The sequence below is a fragment of the Rhea pennata genome, chromosome 24 (assembly GCF_028389875.1).
Source record: "Rhea pennata isolate bPtePen1 chromosome 24, bPtePen1.pri, whole genome shotgun sequence".
Classification (NCBI taxonomy): Eukaryota; Metazoa; Chordata; class Aves; order Rheiformes; family Rheidae; genus Rhea; species Rhea pennata.
This window is the reverse complement of record NC_084686.1, coordinates 8,327,135-8,348,148: the sequence shown is the minus strand read 5'-3', so window position 1 is coordinate 8,348,148 and position 21,014 is coordinate 8,327,135. Positions and strand designations below refer to the sequence as shown.

The 21,014-nt window shown below is 61.5% G+C and overlaps 5 non-coding genes across 5 annotated transcripts; all 5 read left to right on the top strand.

Annotated features, from left to right (window-relative positions):
* The first annotated feature begins 6,740 nt into the window (after positions 1-6,740).
* On the top strand, positions 6,741-6,813 carry TRNAF-GAA (transfer RNA phenylalanine (anticodon GAA)). The gene has a single exon. It is a non-coding gene; the product is annotated as a tRNA-Phe (tRNA).
* Positions 6,814-7,647: 834 nt separating this feature from the next.
* TRNAF-GAA (transfer RNA phenylalanine (anticodon GAA)) lies at positions 7,648-7,720 on the top strand. The gene has a single exon. It is a non-coding gene; the product is annotated as a tRNA-Phe (tRNA).
* Positions 7,721-13,089: 5,369 nt separating this feature from the next.
* TRNAF-GAA (transfer RNA phenylalanine (anticodon GAA)) lies at positions 13,090-13,162 on the top strand. The gene has a single exon. It is a non-coding gene; the product is annotated as a tRNA-Phe (tRNA).
* An 834-nt stretch (positions 13,163-13,996) lies between these two features.
* Positions 13,997-14,069, top strand: TRNAF-GAA (transfer RNA phenylalanine (anticodon GAA)). Its single transcript has one exon. It is a non-coding gene; the product is annotated as a tRNA-Phe (tRNA).
* Positions 14,070-19,748: 5,679 nt separating this feature from the next.
* Positions 19,749-19,821, top strand: TRNAF-GAA (transfer RNA phenylalanine (anticodon GAA)). Its single transcript has one exon. It is a non-coding gene; the product is annotated as a tRNA-Phe (tRNA).
* Positions 19,822-21,014: the final 1,193 nt, after the last annotated feature.

Genomic DNA, 21,014 nt, shown 5'->3' with positions numbered 1-21,014 from the left:
GTGGCAGGGCGGGAGGGGTCCTTGTTGCTTCCTCCTGGCGTTTTGCAGAGCGGCGCTCTCTTCTTCCAGCCTGCCCCACCATGGCCGTGTCCTACACACCATGCAGATGGCCACGGCCCACCCCACAGCTGCGGGGAGCAGCCAGGACCCACACCGATGGCATTCTCCTTTGCTCGGCATCCTCCCACCCTGCGCTCCCTCACCTCTCTGGGGCCAAGCCAGAAGGCTGGCAGGGCCATGGGGGACCTCAAAGGATGCCGGAGGCATTTGGGTGCTGCGCTGCATCCACCCAAGCGGGGCTTCCAAAAGGCAGTCAGCAATCGCTCTCCAGCCTCACCCCCTTATCCTGTGGGGTCCTCACAGCCTCTCCTGTCCAACAAGCCCATGAGAGATGTTGGGTTGCGGCATCTCCACCTCTCGAGATCTGCCCAACGTGGCTGGGCAAAGTCCCCACGAGAGGCTTTGGGAGGAAAGTGCTCTTTGGAGATGCTGCCGTTGGCCGTCCTGGGGCATTCCCAATGACTGGAGGCATGTCAAGCCACCTGTGGGGACATTGGTGGATTTCTGCGGACGAGGGAGGACCTGTAGGTGTGTTAGTTTTACGGCGGGCAGAACAAGGACTGGTTCAGGCATTGCCCCCCACACCCACACAGCAGGTGCCATCCAACCCGTGCCTGGAGAACAAGAGCAGAGCAAGTTGGGCAATGGTCAGCAGGGACATCCAGAGCCCGGCAATGTCCAGGCAACATACAGCTTGCTGCAGGCACCTCCTGCGCCTTGGCCTCCGCTCTGGCACGGCTCTGCTGTGAGCGAACAAAAGCTCTCAGGGCAGGGCCGAAGTAGCTCAGCTGGGAGAGCGTTAGACTGAAGATCTAAAGGTCCCTGGTTGAAGCCCGGGCTTTGGCAAGTGGCAGGGCGGGAGGGGTCCTTGTTGCTTCCTCCTGGCGTTTTGCAGAGCGGCGCTCTCTTCTTCCAGCCTGCCCCACCATGGCCGTGTCCTACACACCATGCAGATGGCCACGGCCCACCCCACAGCTGCGGGGAGCAGCCAGGACCCACACCGATGGCATTCTCCTTTGCTCGGCATCCTCCCACCCTGCGCTCCCTCACCTCTCTGGGGCCAAGCCAGAAGGCTGGCAGGGCCATGGGGGACCTCAAAGGATGCCGGAGGCATTTGGGTGCTGCGCTGCATCCACCCAAGCGGGGCTTCCAAAAGGCGGTCAGCAATCGCTCTCCAGCCTCACCCCCTTATCCTGTGGGGTCCTCACAGCCTCTCCTGTCCAACAAGCCCATGAGAGATGTTGGGTTGCGGCATCTCCACCTCTCGAGATCTGCCCAACGTGGCTGGGCAAAGTCCCCACGAGAGGCTTTGGGAGGAAAGTGCTCTTTGGAGATGCTGCCGTTGGCCGTCCTGGGGCATTCCCAATGACTGGAGGCATGTCAAGCCACCTGTGGGGACATTGGTGGATTTCTGCGGATGAGGGAGGACCTGTAGGTGTGTTAGTTTTACGGCGGGCAGAACAAGGACTGGTTCAGGCATTGCCCCCCACACCCACACAGCAGGTGCCATCCAACCCGTGCCTGGAGAACAAGAGCAGAGCAAGTTGGGCAATGGTCAGCAGGGACATCCAGAGCCCGGCAATGTCCAGGCAACATACAGCTTGCTGCAGGCACCTCCTGCGCCTTGGCCTCCGCTCTGGCACGGCTCTGCTGTGAGCGAACAAAAGCTCTCAGGGCAGGGCCGAAGTAGCTCAGCTGGGAGAGCGTTAGACTGAAGATCTAAAGGTCCCTGGTTGAAGCCCGGGCTTTGGCAAGTGGCAGGGCGGGAGGGGTCCTTGTTGCTTCCTCCTGGCGTTTTGCAGAGCGGCGCTCTCTTCTTCCAGCCTGCCCCACCATGGCCGTGTCCTACACACCATGCAGATGGCCACGGCCCACCCCACAGCTGCGGGGAGCAGCCAGGACCCACACCGATGGCATTCTCCTTTGCTCGGCATCCTCCCACCCTGCGCTCCCTCACCTCTCTGGGGCCAAGCCAGAAGGCTGGCAGGGCCATGGGGGACCTCAAAGGATGCCGGAGGCATTTGGGTGCTGCGCTGCATCCACCCAAGCGGGGCTTCCAAAAGGCGGTCAGCAATCGCTCTCCAGCCTCACCCCCTTATCCTGTGGGGTCCTCACAGCCTCTCCTGTCCAACAAGCCCATGAGAGATGTTGGGTTGCGGCATCTCCACCTCTCGAGATCTGCCCAACGTGGCTGGGCAAAGTCCTGAGAGACCCGTGCCAAGGGGTCCCGCTCTGATCACGACAGGCTGTGCGCGACACTCCTGAGATGCCCTCCACCATCAGCGTTTGGCAGAACGTGTCAAGACACCCTCGGGACCACCTCAACCAAGTGGACGTGCGCACGCACCCGTGGAGCTTCCCTCGCGAGGCTTTGGGAGGAAAGTGCTCTTTGGAGATGCTGCCGTTGGCCGTCCTGGGGCATTCCCAATGACTGGAGGCATGTCAAGCCACCTGTGGGGACATTGGTGGATTTCTGCGGACGAGGGAGGACCTGTAGGTGTGTTAGTTTTACGGCGGGCAGAACAAGGACTGGTTCAGGCATTGCCCCCCACACCCACACAGCAGGTGCCATCCAACCCGTGCCTGGAGAACAAGAGCAGAGCAAGTTGGGCAATGGTCAGCAGGGACATCCAGAGCCCGGCAATGTCCAGGCAACATACAGCTTGCTGCAGGCACCTCCTGCGCCTTGGCCTCCGCTCTGGCACGGCTCTGCTGTGAGCGAACAAAAGCTCTCAGGGCAGGGCCGAAGTAGCTCAGCTGGGAGAGCGTTAGACTGAAGATCTAAAGGTCCCTGGTTGAAGCCCGGGCTTTGGCAAGTGGCAGGGCGGGAGGGGTCCTTGTTGCTTCCTCCTGGCGTTTTGCAGAGCGGCGCTCTCTTCTTCCAGCCTGCCCCACCATGGCCGTGTCCTACACACCATGCAGATGGCCACGGCCCACCCCACAGCTGCGGGGAGCAGCCAGGACCCACACCGATGGCATTCTCCTTTGCTCGGCATCCTCCCACCCTGCGCTCCCTCACCTCTCTGGGGCCAAGCCAGAAGGCTGGCGGGGCCATGGGGGACCTCAAAGGATGCCGGAGGCATTTGGGTGCTGCGCTGCATCCACCCAAGCGGGGCTTCCAAAAGGCGGTCAGCAATCGCTCTCCAGCCTCACCCCCTTATCCTGTGGGGTCCTCACAGCCTCTCCTGTCCAACAAGCCCATGAGAGATGTTGGGTTGCGGCATCTCCACCTCTCGAGATCTGCCCAACGTGGCTGGGCAAAGTCCCCACGAGAGGCTTTGGGAGGAAAGTGCTCTTTGGAGATGCTGCCGTTGGCCGTCCTGGGGCATTCCCAATGACTGGAGGCATGTCAAGCCACCTGTGGGGACATTGGTGGATTTCTGCGGACGAGGGAGGACCTGTAGGTGTGTTAGTTTTACGGCGGGCAGAACAAGGACTGGTTCAGGCATTGCCCCCCACACCCACACAGCAGGTGCCATCCAACCCGTGCCTGGAGAACAAGAGCAGAGCAAGTTGGGCAATGGTCAGCAGGGACATCCAGAGCCCGGCAATGTCCAGGCAACATACAGCTTGCTGCAGGCACCTCCTGCGCCTTGGCCTCCGCTCTGGCACGGCTCTGCTGTGAGCGAACAAAAGCTCTCAGGGCAGGGCCGAAGTAGCTCAGCTGGGAGAGCGTTAGACTGAAGATCTAAAGGTCCCTGGTTGAAGCCCGGGCTTTGGCAAGTGGCAGGGCGGGAGGGGTCCTTGTTGCTTCCTCCTGGCGTTTTGCAGAGCGGCGCTCTCTTCTTCCAGCCTGCCCCACCATGGCCGTGTCCTACACACCATGCAGATGGCCACGGCCCACCCCACAGCTGCGGGGAGCAGCCAGGACCCACACCGATGGCATTCTCCTTTGCTCGGCATCCTCCCACCCTGCGCTCCCTCACCTCTCTGGGGCCAAGCCAGAAGGCTGGCAGGGCCATGGGGGACCTCAAAGGATGCCGGAGGCATTTGGGTGCTGCGCTGCATCCACCCAAGCGGGGCTTCCAAAAGGCGGTCAGCAATCGCTCTCCAGCCTCACCCCCTTATCCTGTGGGGTCCTCACAGCCTCTCCTGTCCAACAAGCCCATGAGAGATGTTGGGTTGCGGCATCTCCACCTCTCGAGATCTGCCCAACGTGGCTGGGCAAAGTCCTGAGAGACCCGTGCCAAGGGGTCCCGCTCTGATCACGACAGGCTGTGCGCGACACTCCTGAGATGCCCTCCACCATCAGCGTTTGGCAGAACGTGTCAAGACACCCTCGGGACCACCTCAACCAAGTGGACGTGCGCACGCACCCGTGGAGCTTCCCTCGCGAGGCTTTGGGAGGAAAGTGCTCTTTGGAGATGCTGCCGTTGGCCGTCCTGGGGCATTCCCAATGACTGGAGGCATGTCAAGCCACCTGTGGGGACATTGGTGGATTTCTGCGGACGAGGGAGGACCTGTAGGTGTGTTAGTTTTACGGCGGGCAGAACAAGGACTGGTTCAGGCATTGCCCCCCACACCCACACAGCAGGTGCCATCCAACCCGTGCCTGGAGAACAAGAGCAGAGCAAGTTGGGCAATGGTCAGCAGGGACATCCAGAGCCCGGCAATGTCCAGGCAACATACAGCTTGCTGCAGGCACCTCCTGCGCCTTGGCCTCCGCTCTGGCACGGCTCTGCTGTGAGCGAACAAAAGCTCTCAGGGCAGGGCCGAAGTAGCTCAGCTGGGAGAGCGTTAGACTGAAGATCTAAAGGTCCCTGGTTGAAGCCCGGGCTTTGGCAAGTGGCAGGGCGGGAGGGGTCCTTGTTGCTTCCTCCTGGCGTTTTGCAGAGCGGCGCTCTCTTCTTCCAGCCTGCCCCACCATGGCCGTGTCCTACACACCATGCAGATGGCCACGGCCCACCCCACAGCTGCGGGGAGCAGCCAGGACCCACACCGATGGCATTCTCCTTTGCTCGGCATCCTCCCACCCTGCGCTCCCTCACCTCTCTGGGGCCAAGCCAGAAGGCTGGCGGGGCCATGGGGGACCTCAAAGGATGCCGGAGGCATTTGGGTGCTGCGCTGCATCCACCCAAGCGGGGCTTCCAAAAGGCGGTCAGCAATCGCTCTCCAGCCTCACCCCCTTATCCTGTGGGGTCCTCACAGCCTCTCCTGTCCAACAAGCCCATGAGAGATGTTGGGTTGCGGCATCTCCACCTCTCGAGATCTGCCCAACGTGGCTGGGCAAAGTCCCCACGAGAGGCTTTGGGAGGAAAGTGCTCTTTGGAGATGCTGCCGTTGGCCGTCCTGGGGCATTCCCAATGACTGGAGGCATGTCAAGCCACCTGTGGGGACATTGGTGGATTTCTGCGGACGAGGGAGGACCTGTAGGTGTGTTAGTTTTACGGCGGGCAGAACAAGGACTGGTTCAGGCATTGCCCCCCACACCCACACAGCAGGTGCCATCCAACCCGTGCCTGGAGAACAAGAGCAGAGCAAGTTGGGCAATGGTCAGCAGGGACATCCAGAGCCCGGCAATGTCCAGGCAACATACAGCTTGCTGCAGGCACCTCCTGCGCCTTGGCCTCCGCTCTGGCACGGCTCTGCTGTGAGCGAACAAAAGCTCTCAGGGCAGGGCCGAAGTAGCTCAGCTGGGAGAGCGTTAGACTGAAGATCTAAAGGTCCCTGGTTGAAGCCCGGGCTTTGGCAAGTGGCAGGGCGGGAGGGGTCCTTGTTGCTTCCTCCTGGCGTTTTGCAGAGCGGCGCTCTCTTCTTCCAGCCTGCCCCACCATGGCCGTGTCCTACACACCATGCAGATGGCCACGGCCCACCCCACAGCTGCGGGGAGCAGCCAGGACCCACACCGATGGCATTCTCCTTTGCTCGGCATCCTCCCACCCTGCGCTCCCTCACCTCTCTGGGGCCAAGCCAGAAGGCTGGCAGGGCCATGGGGGACCTCAAAGGATGCCGGAGGCATTTGGGTGCTGCGCTGCATCCACCCAAGCGGGGCTTCCAAAAGGCGGTCAGCAATCGCTCTCCAGCCTCACCCCCTTATCCTGTGGGGTCCTCACAGCCTCTCCTGTCCAACAAGCCCATGAGAGATGTTGGGTTGCGGCATCTCCACCTCTCGAGATCTGCCCAACGTGGCTGGGCAAAGTCCTGAGAGACCCGTGCCAAGGGGTCCCGCTCTGATCACGACAGGCTGTGCGCGACACTCCTGAGATGCCCTCCACCATCAGCGTTTGGCAGAACGTGTCAAGACACCCTCGGGACCACCTCAACCAAGTGGACGTGCGCACGCACCCGTGGAGCTTCCCTCGCGAGGCTTTGGGAGGAAAGTGCTCTTTGGAGATGCTGCCGTTGGCCGTCCTGGGGCATTCCCAATGACTGGAGGCATGTCAAGCCACCTGTGGGGACATTGGTGGATTTCTGCGGACGAGGGAGGACCTGTAGGTGTGTTAGTTTTACGGCGGGCAGAACAAGGACTGGTTCAGGCATTGCCCCCCACACCCACACAGCAGGTGCCATCCAACCCGTGCCTGGAGAACAAGAGCAGAGCAAGTTGGGCAATGGTCAGCAGGGACATCCAGAGCCCGGCAATGTCCAGGCAACATACAGCTTGCTGCAGGCACCTCCTGCGCCTTGGCCTCCGCTCTGGCACGGCTCTGCTGTGAGCGAACAAAAGCTCTCAGGGCAGGGCCGAAGTAGCTCAGCTGGGAGAGCGTTAGACTGAAGATCTAAAGGTCCCTGGTTCAAGCCCGGGCTTTGGCAAGTGGCAGGGCGGGAGGGGTCCTTGTTGCTTCCTCCTGGCGTTTTGCAGAGCGGCGCTCTCTTCTTCCAGCCTGCCCCACCATGGCCGTGTCCTACACACCATGCAGATGGCCACGGCCCACCCCACAGCTGCGGGGAGCAGCCAGGACCCACACCGATGGCATTCTCCTTTGCTCGGCATCCTCCCACCCTGCGCTCCCTCACCTCTCTGGGGCCAAGCCAGAAGGCTGGCGGGGCCATGGGGGACCTCAAAGGATGCCGGAGGCATTTGGGTGCTGCGCTGCATCCACCCAAGCGGGGCTTCCAAAAGGCGGTCAGCAATCGCTCTCCAGCCTCACCCCCTTATCCTGTGGGGTCCTCACAGCCTCTCCTGTCCAACAAGCCCATGAGAGATGTTGGGTTGCGGCATCTCCACCTCTCGAGATCTGCCCAACGTGGCTGGGCAAAGTCCCCACGAGAGGCTTTGGGAGGAAAGTGCTCTTTGGAGATGCTGCCGTTGGCCGTCCTGGGGCATTCCCAATGACTGGAGGCATGTCAAGCCACCTGTGGGGACATTGGTGGATTTCTGCGGACGAGGGAGGACCTGTAGGTGTGTTAGTTTTACGGCGGGCAGAACAAGGACTGGTTCAGGCATTGCCCCCCACACCCACACAGCAGGTGCCATCCAACCCGTGCCTGGAGAACAAGAGCAGAGCAAGTTGGGCAATGGTCAGCAGGGACATCCAGAGCCCGGCAATGTCCAGGCAACATACAGCTTGCTGCAGGCACCTCCTGCGCCTTGGCCTCCGCTCTGGCACGGCTCTGCTGTGAGCGAACAAAAGCTCTCAGGGCAGGGCCGAAGTAGCTCAGCTGGGAGAGCGTTAGACTGAAGATCTAAAGGTCCCTGGTTGAAGCCCGGGCTTCGGCAAGTGGCAGGGCGGGAGGGGTCCTTGTTGCTTCCTCCTGGCGTTTTGCAGAGCGGCGCTCTCTTCTTCCAGCCTGCCCCACCATGGCCGTGTCCTACACACCATGCAGATGGCCACGGCCCACCCCACAGCTGCGGGGAGCAGCCAGGACCCACACCGATGGCATTCTCCTTTGCTCGGCATCCTCCCACCCTGCGCTCCCTCACCTCTCTGGGGCCAAGCCAGAAGGCTGGCAGGGCCATGGGGGACCTCAAAGGATGCCGGAGGCATTTGGGTGCTGCGCTGCATCCACCCAAGCGGGGCTTCCAAAAGGCGGTCAGCAATCGCTCTCCAGCCTCACCCCCTTATCCTGTGGGGTCCTCACAGCCTCTCCTGTCCAACAAGCCCATGAGAGATGTTGGGTTGCGGCATCTCCACCTCTCGAGATCTGCCCAACGTGGCTGGGCAAAGTCCCCACGCGAGGCTTTGGGAGGAAAGTGCTCTTTGGAGATGCTGCCGTTGGCCGACCTGGGGCATTCCCAATGACTGGAGGCATGTCAAGCCACCTGTGGGGACATTGGTGGATTTCTGCGGACGAGGGAGGACCTGTAGGTGTGTTAGTTTTACGGCGGGCAGAACAAGGACTGGTTCAGGCATTGCCCCCCACACCCACACAGCAGGTGCCATCCAACCCGTGCCTGGAGAACAAGAGCAGAGCAAGTTGGGCAATGGTCAGCAGGGACATCCAGAGCCCGGCAATGTCCAGGCAACATACAGCTTGCTGCAGGCACCTCCTGCGCCTTGGCCTCCGCTCTGGCACGGCTCTGCTGTGAGCGAACAAAAGCTCTCAGGGCAGGGCCGAAGTAGCTCAGCTGGGAGAGCGTTAGACTGAAGATGTAAAGGTCCCTGGTTGAAGCCCGGGCTTCGGCAAGTGGCAGGGCGGGAGGGGTCCTTGTTGCTTCCTCCTGGCGTTTTGCAGAGCGGCGCTCTCTTCTTCCAGCCTGCCCCACCATGGCCGTGTCCTACACACCATGCAGATGGCCACGGCCCACCCCACAGCTGCGGGGAGCAGCCAGGACCCACACCGATGGCATTCTCCTTTGCTCGGCATCCTCCCACCCTGCGCTCCCTCACCTCTCTGGGGCCAAGCCAGAAGGCTGGCAGGGCCATGGGGGACCTCAAAGGATGCCGGAGGCATTTGGGTGCTGCGCTGCATCCACCCAAGCGGGGCTTCCAAAAGGCGGTCAGCAATCGCTCTCCAGCCTCACCCCCTTATCCTGTGGGGTCCTCACAGCCTCTCCTGTCCAACAAGCCCATGAGAGATGTTGGGTTGCGGCATCTCCACCTCTCGAGATCTGCCCAACGTGGCTGGGCAAAGTCCCCACGCGAGGCTTTGGGAGGAAAGTGCTCTTTGGAGATGCTGCCGTTGGCCGTCCTGGGGCATTCCCAATGACTGGAGGCATGTCAAGCCACCTGTGGGGACATTGGTGGATTTCTGCGGACGAGGGAGGACCTGTAGGTGTGTTAGTTTTACGGCGGGCAGAACAAGGACTGGTTCAGGCATTGCCCCCCACACCCACACAGCAGGTGCCATCCAACCCGTGCCTGGAGAACAAGAGCAGAGCAAGTTGGGCAATGGTCAGCAGGGACATCCAGAGCCCGGCAATGTCCAGGCAACATACAGCTTGCTGCAGGCACCTCCTGCGCCTTGGCCTCCGCTCTGGCACGGCTCTGCTGTGAGCGAACAAAAGCTCTCAGGGCAGGGCCGAAGTAGCTCAGCTGGGAGAGAGTTAGACTGAAGATCTAAAGGTCCCTGGTCGAAGCCCGGGCTTCGGCAAGTGGCAGGGCGGGAGGGGTCCTTGTTGCTTCCTCCTGGCGTTTTGCAGAGCGGCGCTCTCTTCTTCCAGCCTGCCCCACCATGGCCGTGTCCTACACACCATGCAGATGGCCACGGCCCACCCCACAGCTGCGGGGAGCAGCCAGGACCCACACCGATGGCATTCTCCTTTGCTCGGCATCCTCCCACCCTGCGCTCCCTCACCTCTCTGGGGCCAAGCCAGAAGGCTGGCAGGGCCATGGGGGACCTCAAAGGATGCCGGAGGCATTTGGGTGCTGCGCTGCATCCACCCAAGCGGGGCTTCCAAAAGGCGGTCAGCAATCGCTCTCCAGCCTCACCCCCTTATCCTGTGGGGTCCTCACAGCCTCTCCTGTCCAACAAGCCCATGAGAGATGTTGGCTTGCGGCATCTCCACCTCTCGAGATCTGCCCAACGTGGCTGGGCAAAGTCCCCACGCGAGGCTTTGGGAGGAAAGTGCTCTTTGGAGATGCTGCCGTTGGCCGACCTGGGGCATTCCCAATGACTGGAGGCATGTCAAGCCACCTGTGGGGACATTGGTGGATTTCTGCGGACGAGGGAGGACCTGTAGGTGTGTTAGTTTTACGGCGGGCAGAACAAGGACTGGTTCAGGCATTGCCCCCCACACCCACACAGCAGGTGCCATCCAACCCGTGCCTGGAGAACAAGAGCAGAGCAAGTTGGGCAATGGTCAGCAGGGACATCCAGAGCCCGGCAATGTCCAGGCAACATACAGCTTGCTGCAGGCACCTCCTGCGCCTTGGCCTCCGCTCTGGCACGGCTCTGCTGTGAGCGAACAAAAGCTCTCAGGGCAGGGCCGAAGTAGCTCAGCTGGGAGAGCGTTAGACTGAAGATCTAAAGGTCCCTGGTCGAAGCCCGGGCTTCGGCAAGTGGCAGGGCGGGAGGGGTCCTTGTTGCTTCCTCCTGGCGTTTTGCAGAGCGGCGCTCTCTTCTTCCAGCCTGCCCCACCATGGCCGTGTCCTACACACCATGCAGATGGCCACGGCCCACCCCACAGCTGCGGGGAGCAGCCAGGACCCACACCGATGGCATTCTCCTTTGCTTGGCATCCTCCCACCCTGCGCTCCCTCACCTCTCTGGGGCCAAGCCAGAAGGCTGGCAGGGCCATGGGGGACCTCAAAGGATGCCGGAGGCATTTGGGTGCTGCGCTGCATCCACCCAAGCGGGGCTTCCAAAAGGCGGTCAGCAATCGCTCTCCAGCCTCACCCCCTTATCCTGTGGGGTCCTCACAGCCTCTCCTGTCCAACAAGCCCATGAGAGATGTTGGCTTGCGGCATCTCCACCTCTCGAGATCTGCCCAACGTGGCTGGGCAAAGTCCCCACGCGAGGCTTTGGGAGGAAAGTGCTCTTTGGAGATGCTGCCGTTGGCCGACCTGGGGCATTCCCAATGACTGGAGGCATGTCAAGCCACCTGTGGGGACATTGGTGGATTTCTGCGGACGAGGGAGGACCTGTAGGTGTGTTAGTTTTACGGCGGGCAGAACAAGGACTGGTTCAGGCATTGCCCCCCACACCCACACAGCAGGTGCCATCCAACCCGTGCCTGGAGAACAAGAGCAGAGCAAGTTGGGCAATGGTCAGCAGGGACATCCAGAGCCCGGCAATGTCCAGGCAACATACAGCTTGCTGCAGGCACCTCCTGCGCCTTGGCCTCCGCTCTGGCACGGCTCTGCTGTGAGCGAACAAAAGCTCTCAGGGCAGGGCCGAAGTAGCTCAGCTGGGAGAGAGTTAGACTGAAGATCTAAAGGTCCCTGGTCGAAGCCCGGGCTTCGGCAAGTGGCAGGGCGGGAGGGGTCCTTGTTGCTTCCTCCTGGCGTTTTGCAGAGCGGCGCTCTCTTCTTCCAGCCTGCCCCACCATGGCCGTGTCCTACACACCATGCAGATGGCCACGGCCCACCCCACAGCTGCGGGGAGCAGCCAGGACCCACACCGATGGCATTCTCCTTTGCTCGGCATCCTCCCACCCTGCGCTCCCTCACCTCTCTGGGGCCAAGCCAGAAGGCTGGCAGGGCCATGGGGGACCTCAAAGGATGCCGGAGGCATTTGGGTGCTGCGCTGCATCCACCCAAGCGGGGCTTCCAAAAGGCGGTCAGCAATCGCTCTCCAGCCTCACCCCCTTATCCTGTGGGGTCCTCACAGCCTCTCCTGTCCAACAAGCCCATGAGAGATGTTGGCTTGCGGCATCTCCACCTCTCGAGATCTGCCCAACGTGGCTGGGCAAAGTCCCCACGCGAGGCTTTGGGAGGAAAGTGCTCTTTGGAGATGCTGCCGTTGGCCGACCTGGGGCATTCCCAATGACTGGAGGCATGTCAAGCCACCTGTGGGGACATTGGTGGATTTCTGCGGACGAGGGAGGACCTGTAGGTGTGTTAGTTTTACGGCGGGCAGAACAAGGACTGGTTCAGGCATTGCCCCCCACACCCACACAGCAGGTGCCATCCAACCCGTGCCTGGAGAACAAGAGCAGAGCAAGTTGGGCAATGGTCAGCAGGGACATCCAGAGCCCGGCAATGTCCAGGCAACATACAGCTTGCTGCAGGCACCTCCTGCGCCTTGGCCTCCGCTCTGGCACGGCTCTGCTGTGAGCGAACAAAAGCTCTCAGGGCAGGGCCGAAGTAGCTCAGCTGGGAGAGCGTTAGACTGAAGATCTAAAGGTCCCTGGTTGAAGCCTGGGCTTCGGCAAGTGGCAGGGCGGGAGGGGTCCTTGTTGCTTCCTCCTGGCGTTTTGCAGAGCGGCGCTCTCTTCTTCCAGCCTGCCCCACCATGGCCGTGTCCTACACACCATGCAGATGGCCACGGCCCACCCCACAGCTGCGGGGAGCAGCCAGGACCCACACCGATGGCATTCTCCTTTGCTCGGCATCCTCCCACCCTGCGCTCCCTCACCTCTCTGGGGCCAAGCCAGAAGGCTGGCAGGGCCATGGGGGACCTCAAAGGATGCCGGAGGCATTTGGGTGCTGTGCTGCATCCACCCAAGCGGGGCTTCCAAAAGGCGGTCAGCAATCGCTCTCCAGCCTCACCCCCTTATCCTGTGGGGTCCTCACAGCCTCTCCTGTCCAACAAGCCCATGAGAGATGTTGGGTTGCGGCATCTCCACCTCTCGAGATCTGCCCAACGTGGCTGGGCAAAGTCCCCACGCGAGGCTTTGGGAGGAAAGTGCTCTTTGGAGATGCTGCCGTTGGCCGACCTGGGGCATTCCCAATGACTGGAGGCATGTCAAGCCACCTGTGGGGACATTGGTGGATTTCTGCGGACGAGGGAGGACCTGTAGGTGTGTTAGTTTTACGGCGGGCAGAACAAGGACTGGTTCAGGCATTGCCCCCCACACCCACACAGCAGGTGCCATCCAACCCGTGCCTGGAGAACAAGAGCAGAGCAAGTTGGGCAATGGTCAGCAGGGACATCCAGAGCCCGGCAATGTCCAGGCAACATACAGCTTGCTGCAGGCACCTCCTGCGCCTTGGCCTCCGCTCTGGCACGGCTCTGCTGTGAGCGAACAAAAGCTCTCAGGGCAGGGCCGAAGTAGCTCAGCTGGGAGAGCGTTAGACTGAAGATCTAAAGGTCCCTGGTTGAAGCCCGGGCTTCGGCAAGTGGCAGGGCGGGAGGGGTCCTTGTTGCTTCCTCCTGGCGTTTTGCAGAGCGGCGCTCTCTTCTTCCAGCCTGCCCCACCATGGCCGTGTCCTACACACCATGCAGATGGCCACGGCCCACCCCACAGCTGCGGGGAGCAGCCAGGACCCACACCGATGGCATTCTCCTTTGCTCGGCATCCTCCCACCCTGCGCTCCCTCACCTCTCTGGGGCCAAGCCAGAAGGCTGGCAGGGCCATGGGGGACCTCAAAGGATGCCGGAGGCATTTGGGTGCTGCGCTGCATCCACCCAAGCGGGGCTTCCAAAAGGCGGTCAGCAATCGCTCTCCAGCCTCACCCCCTTATCCTGTGGGGTCCTCACAGCCTCTCCTGTCCAACAAGCCCATGAGAGATGTTGGCTTGCGGCATCTCCACCTCTCGAGATCTGCCCAACGTGGCTGGGCAAAGTCCCCACGCGAGGCTTTGGGAGGAAAGTGCTCTTTGGAGATGCTGCCGTTGGCCGTCCTGGGGCATTCCCAATGACTGGAGGCATGTCAAGCCACCTGTGGGGACATTGGTGGATTTCTGCGGACGAGGGAGGACCTGTAGGTGTGTTAGTTTTACGGCGGGCAGAACAAGGACTGGTTCAGGCATTGCCCCCCACACCCACACAGCAGGTGCCATCCAACCCGTGCCTGGAGAACAAGAGCAGAGCAAGTTGGGCAATGGTCAGCAGGGACATCCAGAGCCCGGCAATGTCCAGGCAACATACAGCTTGCTGCAGGCACCTCCTGCGCCTTGGCCTCCGCTCTGGCACGGCTCTGCTGTGAGCGAACAAAAGCTCTCAGGGCAGGGCCGAAGTAGCTCAGCTGGGAGAGCGTTAGACTGAAGATCTAAAGGTCCCTGGTTGAAGCCCGGGCTTCGGCAAGTGGCAGGGCGGGAGGGGTCCTTGTTGCTTCCTCCTGGCGTTTTGCAGAGCGGCGCTCTCTTCTTCCAGCCTGCCCCACCATGGCCGTGTCCTACACACCATGCAGATGGCCACGGCCCACCCCACAGCTGCGGGGAGCAGCCAGGACCCACACCGATGGCATTCTCCTTTGCTCGGCATCCTCCCACCCTGCGCTCCCTCACCTCTCTGGGGCCAAGCCAGAAGGCTGGCAGGGCCATGGGGGACCTCAAAGGATGCCGGAGGCATTTGGGTGCTGCGCTGCATCCACCCAAGCGGGGCTTCCAAAAGGCGGTCAGCAATCGCTCTCCAGCCTCACCCCCTTATCCTGTGGGGTCCTCACAGCCTCTCCTGTCCAACAAGCCCATGAGAGATGTTGGGTTGCGGCATCTCCACCTCTCGAGATCTGCCCAACGTGGCTGGGCAAAGTCCTGAGAGACCCGTGCCAAGGGGTCCCGCTCTGATCACGACAGGCTGTGCGCGACACTCCTGAGATGCCCTCCACCATCAGCGTTTGGCAGAACGTGTCAAGACACCCTCGGGACCACCTCAACCAAGTGGACGTGCGCACGCACCCGTGGAGCTTCCCTCGCGAGGCTTTGGGAGGAAAGTGCTCTTTGGAGATGCTGCCGTTGGCCATCCTGGGGCATTCCCAATGACTGGAGGCATGTCAAGCCACCTGTGGGGACATTGGTGGATTTCTGCGGACGAGGGAGGACCTGTAGGTGTGTTAGTTTTACGGCGGGCAGAACAAGGACTGGTTCAGGCATTGCCCCCCACACCCACACAGCAGGTGCCATCCAACCCGTGCCTGGAGAACAAGAGCAGAGCAAGTTGGGCAATGGTCAGCAGGGACATCCAGAGCCCGGCTATGTCCAGGCAACATACAGCTTGCTGCAGGCACCTCCTGCGCCTTGGCCTCCGCTCTGGCACGGCTCTGCTGTGAGCGAACAAAAGCTCTCAGGGCAGGGCCGAAGTAGCTCAGCTGGGAGAGCGTTAGACTGAAGATCTAAAGGTCCCTGGTTGAAGCCCGGGCTTTGGCAAGTGGCAGGGCGGGAGGGGTCCTTGTTGCTTCCTCCTGGCGTTTTGCAGAGCGGCGCTCTCTTCTTCCAGCCTGCCCCACCATGGCCGTGTCCTACACACCATGCAGATGGCCACGGCCCACCCCACAGCTGCGGGGAGCAGCCAGGACCCACACCGATGGCATTCTCCTTTGCTCGGCATCCTCCCACCCTGCGCTCCCTCACCTCTCTGGGGCCAAGCCAGAAGGCTGGCAGGGCCATGGGGGACCTCAAAGGATGCCGGAGGCATTTGGGTGCTGCGCTGCATCCACCCAAGCGGGGCTTCCAAAAGGCGGTCAGCAATCGCTCTCCAGCCTCACCCCCTTATCCTGTGGGGTCCTCACAGCCTCTCCTGTCCAACAAGCCCATGAGAGATGTTGGGTTGCGGCATCTCCACCTCTCGAGATCTGCCCAACGTGGCTGGGCAAAGTCCCCACGCGAGGCTTTGGGAGGAGAGTGCTCTTTGGAGATGCTGCCGTTGGCCGACCTGGGGCATTCCCAATGACTGGAGGCATGTCAAGCCACCTGTGGGGACATTGGTGGATTTCTGCGGACGAGGGAGGACCTGTAGGTGTGTTAGTTTTACGGCGGGCAGAACAAGGACTGGTTCAGGCATTGCCCCCCACACCCACACAGCAGGTGCCATCCAACCCGTGCCTGGAGAACAAGAGCAGAGCAAGTTGGGCAATGGTCAGCAGGGACATCCAGAGCCCGGCAATGTCCAAGCAACATACAGCTTGCTGCAGGCACCTCCTGCGCCTTGGCCTCCGCTCTGGCACGGCTCTGCTGTGAGCGAACAAAAGCTCTCAGGGCAGGGCCGAAGTAGCTCAGCTGGGAGAGCGTTAGACTGAAGATCTAAAGGTCCCTGGTTGAAGCCCGGGCTTTGGCAAGTGGCAGGGCGGGAGGGGTCCTTGTTGCTTCCTCCTGGCGTTTTGCAGAGCGGCGCTCTCTTCTTCCAGCCTGCCCCACCATGGCCGTGTCCTACACACCATGCAGATGGCCACGGCCCACCCCACAGCTGCGGGGAGCAGCCAGGACCCACACCGATGGCATTCTCCTTTGCTCGGCATCCTCCCACCCTGCGCTCCCTCACCTCTCTGGGGCCAAGCCAGAAGGCTGGCAGGGCCATGGGGGACCTCAAAGGATGCCGGAGGCATTTGGGTGCTGCGCTGCATCCACCCAAGCGGGGCTTCCAAAAGGCGGTCAGCAATCGCTCTCCAGCCTCACCCCCTTATCCTGTGGGGTCCTCACAGCCTCTCCTGTCCAACAAGCCCATGAGAGATGTTGGGTTGCGGCATCTCCACCTCTCGAGATCTGCCCAACGTGGCTGGGCAAAGTCCCCACGCGAGGCTTTGGGAGGAGAGTGCTCTTTGGAGATGCTGCCGTTGGCCGTCCTGGGGCATTCCCAATGACTGGAGGCATGTCAAGCCACCTGTGGGGACATTGGTGGATTTCTGCGGACGAGGGAGGACCTGTAGGTGTGTTAGTTTTACGGCGGGCAGAACAAGGACTGGTTCAGGCATTGCCCCCCACACCCACACAGCAGGTGCCATCCAACCCGTGCCTGGAGAACAAGAGCAGAGCAAGTTGGGCAATGGTCAGCAGGGACATCCAGAGCCCGGCAATGTCCAGGCAACATACAGCTTGCTGCAGGCACCTCCTGCGCCTTGGCCTCCGCTCTGGCACGGCTCTGCTGTGAGCGAACAAAAGCTCTCAGGGCAGGGCCGAAGTAGCTCAGCTGGGAGAGCGTTAGACTGAAGATCTAAAGGTCCCTGGTTGAAGCCCGGGCTTTGGCAAGTGGCAGGGCGGGAGGGGTCCTTGTTGCTTCCTCCTGGCGTTTTGCAGAGCGGCGCTCTCTTCTTCCAGCCTGCCCCACCATGGCCGTGTCCTACACACCATGCAGATGGCCACGGCCCACCCCACAGCTGCGGGGAGCAGCCAGGACCCACACCGATGGCATTCTCCTTTGCTCGGCATCCTCCCACCCTGCGCTCCCTCACCTCTCTGGGGCCAAGCCAGAAGGCTGGCAGGGCCATGGGGGACCTCAAAGGATGCCGGAGGCATTTGGGTGCTGCGCTGCATCCACCCAAGCGGGGCTTCCAAAAGGCGGTCAGCAATCGCTCTCCAGCCTCACCCCCTTATCCTGTGGGGTCCTCACAGCCTCTCCTGTCCAACAAGCCCATGAGAGATGTTGGGTTGCGGCATCTCCACCTCTCGAGATCTGCCCAACGTGGCTGGGCAAAGTCCCCACGCGAGGCTTTGGGAGGAGAGTGCTCTTTGCAGATGCTGCCGTTGGCCGACCTGGGGCATTCCCAATGACTGGAGGCATGTCAAGCCACCTGTGGGGACATTGGTGGATTTCTGGGGACGAGGGAGGACCTGTAGGTGTGTTAGTTTTACGGCGGGCAGAACAAGGACTGGTTCAGGCATTGCCCCCCACACCCACACAGCAGGTGCCATCCAACCCGTGCCTGGAGAACAAGAGCAGAGCAAGTTGGGCAATGGTCAGCAGGGACATCCAGAGCCCGGCAATGTCCAGGCAACATACAGCTTGCTGCAGGCACCTCCTGCGCCTTGGCCTCCGCTCTGGCACGGCTCTGCTGTGAGCGAACAAAAGCTCTCAGGGCAGGGCCGAAGTAGCTCAGCTGGGAGAGCGTTAGACTGAAGATCTAAAGGTCCCTGGTTGAAGCCCGGGCTTTGGCAAGTGGCAGGGCGGGAGGGGTCCTTGTTGCTTCCTCCTGGCGTTTTGCAGAGCGGCGCTCTCTTCTTCCAGCCTGCCCCACCATGGCCGTGTCCTACACACCATGCAGATGGCCACGGCCCACCCCACAGCTGCGGGGAGCAGCCAGGACCCACACCGATGGCATTCTCCTTTGCTCGGCATCCTCCCACCCTGCGCTCCCTCACCTCTCTGGGGCCAAGCCAGAAGGCTGGCAGGGCCATGGGGGACCTCAAAGGATGCCGGAGGCATTTGGGTGCTGCGCTGCATCCACCCAAGCGGGGCTTCCAAAAGGCGGTCAGCAATCGCTCTCCAGCCTCACCCCCTTATCCTGTGGGGTCCTCACAGCCTCTCCTGTCCAACAAGCCCATGAGAGATGTTGGGTTGCGGCATCTCCACCTCTCGAGATCTGCCCAACGTGGCTGGGCAAAGTCCTGAGAGACCCGTGCCAAGGGGTCCCGCTCTGATCACGACAGGCTGTGCGCGACACTCCTGAGATGCCCTCCACCATCAGCGTTTGGCAGAACGTGTCAAGACACCCTCGGGACCACCTCAACCAAGTGGACGTGCGCACGCACCCGTGGAGCTTCCCTCGCGAGGCTTTGGGAGGAAAGTGCTCTTTGGAGATGCTGCCGTTGGCCGTCCTGGGGCATTCCCAATGACTGGAGGCATGTCAAGCCACCTGTGGGGACATTGGTGGATTTCTGCGGACGAGGGAGGACCTGTAGGTGTGTTAGTTTTACGGCGGGCAGAACAAGGACTGGTTCAGGCATTGCCCCCCACACCCACACAGCAGGTGCCATCCAACCCGTGCCTGGAGAACAAGAGCAGAGCAAGTTGGGCAATGGTCAGCAGGGACATCCAGAGCCCGGCAATGTCCAGGCAACATACAGCTTGCTGCAGGCACCTCCTGCGCCTTGGCCTCCGCTCTGGCACGGCTCTGCTGTGAGCGAACAAAAGCTCTCAGGGCAGGGCCGAAGTAGCTCAGCTGGGAGAGCGTTAGACTGAAGATCTAAAGGTCCCTGGTTGAAGCCCGGGCTTTGGCAAGTGGCAGGGCAGGAGGGGTCCTTGTTGCTTCCTCCTGGCGTTTTGCAGAGCGGCGCTCTCTTCTTCCAGCCTGCCCCACCATGGCCGTGTCCTACACACCATGCAGATGGCCACGGCCCACCCCACAGCTGCGGGGAGCAGCCAGGACCCACACCGATGGCATTCTCCTTTGCTCGGCATCCTCCCACCCTGCGCTCCCTCACCTCTCTGGGGCCAAGCCAGAAGGCTGGCAGGGCCATGGGGGACCTCAAAGGATGCCGGAGGCATTTGGGTGCTGCGCTGCATCCACCCAAGCGGGGCTTCCAAAAGGCGGTCAGCAATCGCTCTCCAGCCTCACCCCCTTATCCTGTGGGGTCCTCACAGCCTCTCCTGTCCAACAAGCCCATGAGAGATGTTGGGTTGCGGCATCTCCACCTCTCGAGATCTGCCCAACGTGGCTGGGCAAAGTCCCCACGCGAGGCTTTGGGAGGAGAGTGCTCTTTGGAGATGCTGCCGTTGGCCGTCCTGGGGCATTCCCAATGACTGGAGGCATGTCAAGCCACCTGTGGGGACATTGGTGGATTTCTGCGGACGAGGGAGGACCTGTAGGTGTGTTAGTTTTACGGCGGGCAGAACAAGGACTGGTTCAGGCATTGCCCCCCACACCCACACAGCAGGTGCCATCCAACCCGTGCCTGGAGAACAAGAGCAGAGCAAGTTGGGCAATGGTCAGCAGGGACATCCAGAGCCCGGCAATGTCCAGGCAACATACAGCTTGCTGCAGGCACCTCCTGCGCCTTGGCCTCCGCTCTGGCACGGCTCTGCTGTGAGCGAACAAAAGCTCTCAGGGCAGGGCCGAAGTAGCTCAGCTGGGAGAGCGTTAGACTGAAGATCTAAAGGTCCCTGGTTGAAGCCCGGGCTTCGGCAAGTGGCAGGGCGGGAGGGGTCCTTGTTGCTTCCTCCTGGCGTTTTGCAGAGCGGCGCTCTCTTCTTCCAGCCTGCCCCACCATGGCCGTGTCCTACACACCATGCAGATGGCCACGGCCCACCCCACAGCTGCGGGGAGCAGCCAGGACCCACACCGATGGCATTCTCCTTTGCTCGGCATCCTCCCACCCTGCGCTCCCTCACCTCTCTGGGGCCAAGCCAGAAGGCTGGCAGGGCCATGGGGGACCTCAAAGGATGCCGGAGGCATTTGGGTGCTGCGCTGCATCCACCCAAGCGGGGCTTCCAAAAGGCGGTCAGCAATCGCTCTCCAGCCTCACCCCCTTATCCTGTGGGGTCCTCACAGCCTCTCCTGTCCAACAAGCCCATGAGAGATGTTGGCTTGCGGCATCTCCACCTCTCGAGATCTGCCCAACGTGGCTGGGCAAAGTCCTGAGAGACCCGTGCCAAGGGGTCCCGCTCTGATCACAACAGGCTGTGCGCGACACTCCTGAGATGCCCTCCACCATCAGCGTTTGGCAGAACGTGTCAAGACACCCTCGGGACCACCTCAACCAAGTGGACGTGCGCACGCACCCGTGGAGCTTCCCTCGCGAGGCTTTGGGAGGAAAGTGCTCTTTGGAGATGCTGCCGTTGGCCGACCTGGGGCATTCCCAATGACTGGAGGCATGTCAAGCCACCTGTGGGGACATTGGTGGATTTCTGCGGACGAGGGAGGACCTGTAGGTGTGTTAGTTTTACGGCGGGCAGAACAAGGACTGGTTCAGGCATTGCCCCCCACACCCACACAGCAGGTGCCATCCAACCCGTGCCTGGAGAACAAGAGCAGAGCAAGTTGGGCAATGGTCAGCAGGGACATCCAGAGCCCGGCAATGTCCAGGCAACATACAGCTTGCTGCAGGCACCTCCTGCGCCTTGGCCTCCGCTCTGGCACGGCTCTGCTGTGAGCGAACAAAAGCTCTCAGGGCAGGGCCGAAGTAGCTCAGCTGGGAGAGAGTTAGACTGAAGATCTAAAGGTCCCTGGTCGAAGCCCGGGCTTCGGCAAGTGGCAGGGCGGGAGGGGTCCTTGTTGCTTCCTCCTGGCGTTTTGCAGAGCGGCGCTCTCTTCTTCCAGCCTGCCCCACCATGGCCGTGTCCTACACACCATGCAGATGGCCACGGCCCACCCCACAGCT